We start from the raw sequence: 2,500 nt of genomic DNA, 5'->3' as shown, positions 1-2,500 counted from the left end.
CAATCCTTTTACCCATTAACATCTTAGAAGATTTCACAAAACCCTTATCACTTAGTTTTCGACTTTTCGGAAATATATTAGCTGATGAATTAGTAGTTGTTGTTCTTGTTTCTTTAGTACCTTTAGTAGTTCCTATACCTGTTATGTTCCTTGGATTATTTACAAGTGGTATTCAAGCTCTTATTTTTGCAACTTTAGCTGCAGCTTATATAGGCGAATCCATGGAGGGTCATCATTGATTAGTTTTCTAAATACTCTTTTTTTTAGCTTAGACCAAGGCAATGTATACATGGCTCAAGATAATCTACTTAGGGAACATAAATATACAAATAATCAAAAAATAAGGAAGGTATATACTATCTAGGGAGTAAGACTAGAAAGATTACGATATTCGGGAATTAAAAAAAAAGGAAAGAGATCTAAAAGATCTTTTTCCTCTCAACGATTGAACAAAAAAAAATTACATGAACTTAGATTAATAAAATATTGATATTTCTATGCAAGGATTTGGACTAATGAATTCGTTCATTTAGATTGATTGTCTCCATGTGGGATAATTCTAAAAAGAAAGGGTTTCCAAAAAACGAGAAAAAAGGATTGGGTAGGGTAGAGTAGAGGAGAGTGGAGTCAACTAGATGTATTGAATCGAATTGCTATAAGACAACCCTTGTGGATATTTCGAAGAATGATTCTCAAATTCGATGGAATCCAAGATATGAATAATTGGTTTACGTTAGGTAAGAAACACATGTATATGTTATATTAGATATTAACTAGTTATATAGGAACTAAAGATATATCTAATCCGCCCTACTACTGTGAATTTAGATAGGGCTTACAATGGAAGTCCTTCTGTTTCGGCTGTAATGTAATTTTGAATTCAATATTGAATGAATAGAGAGATTAAATCAAGAAAAACAATGAAGAATTCAAAGAATGCTTTAAAAGAAATGGAAGAACAAAAGTCGTATGGATTCACAAAAACTACGTGGATGGATAGGAACTAAAAAAGAGAGATTGAAGTAGTTTGGACGATTCAATAATATTATTACTTCAATTCGTAATTTTTAGTTGGATAAATCTTAGTGATGGAATAATAAGTTATAATTCATTGGTTGATTGTATCATTAACCATTTCTTTCTTTTGGTGTGAGGAACTTATCATGAATCCACTGATTTCTGCCGCTTCCGTTATTGCTGCTGGGTTGGCCGTCGGGCTTGCTTCTATTGGACCTGGGATTGGTCAAGGTACTGCTGCGGGCCAAGCTGTAGAAGGGATCGCGAGACAACCCGAGGCGGAGGGAAAAATCCGAGGTACTTTATTGCTTAGTCTGGCTTTTATGGAAGCTTTAACAATTTATGGACTAGTTGTAGCATTAGCACTTTTATTTGCGAATCCTTTTGTTTAATCCTAAAAAAATTACGTATTTTTTTTCGTATTTTATTTACTTGGACTTGCTGCTCTTGCTTTTTCGAATTATACGAAGCTTTCACTCCTACAATTACTTATTCGTTGGGACAATAACCTATGGGAAGGATTGATTTGAGGATGAGGCATTAGCATACTGACTCGCCTTCTTCCTTCCCTTTCTTAGTCCAATCTCGAATGGAACTTTTTTTTTAGGATTCTTACAACATATTTTTTACTCTATTTCGAATAGAAATAGGAAATTAATAAAATAAAAAAAAATAGAAAGAAATAGATAATTAGTTTTATCTATAAAAGGAGATCATATGAAAAATGTAACCGATTCTTTCATTTCTTTGGGTTACTGGCCATCCGCCGAGAGTTTCGGATTTAATACCGATATTTTAGCAACAAATCCAATAAATCTAAGCGTAGTGCTTGGTGTATTGATTTTTTTTGGAAAGGGAGTGTGTGCGAGTTGTTTATTTCAAGAATAAGTTGGATACAACCAACTGTACTTTTCTAGTTATAACTACGAAAAGGTGCATGATCCCGCGAATTACTTCTGACAAAATGAAGAAATCATATTGAAGAACCATAGCATTTCGTGATTCATTGGTAAATCAACTTTGATTCTCTATCAACCAATAATGTGGGACTATTAACATGGTTAAAACGTTTGAAGTCCAGACGTAGCATGGTACTCTTTCTACTACTATGTTAATACATAGTTAATACATAAATCGTTTCAAATAGTTGGGCTTTTTTTTCGATATAGAACACTCATGTCGATAAAATGATTTGAACCCCCCCTTTTTTATTATTTTCTATTTTAATAGAATATTAGAATTTTTTTGTAAAAAACTAAAAAAATGAGGATTTCACCCTCATTTTTTCTTTTTTATCCAATGCTGAATCGATGACCTATGTTATGTATAAAGTAAGAAAATTTTTTTTGGATTTCAAGAAAAAAAAAGAAACAACTTTGCTGACAATTGTTTGTTTGGTCAGAAGAGTCCTCCGAATATTCGGGTCTTGGATTAATGATCCATATTTTTTTCTTTTTCTTTGTGGAATATGAATAGAGAAAAG

Source organism: Cucumis melo, unplaced genomic scaffold (genome assembly GCF_025177605.1).
Source record: "Cucumis melo cultivar AY unplaced genomic scaffold, USDA_Cmelo_AY_1.0 utg001965l, whole genome shotgun sequence".
Taxonomy (NCBI): Eukaryota; Viridiplantae; Streptophyta; class Magnoliopsida; order Cucurbitales; family Cucurbitaceae; genus Cucumis; species Cucumis melo.
Note: the sequence above shows the minus strand (reverse complement) of the source record.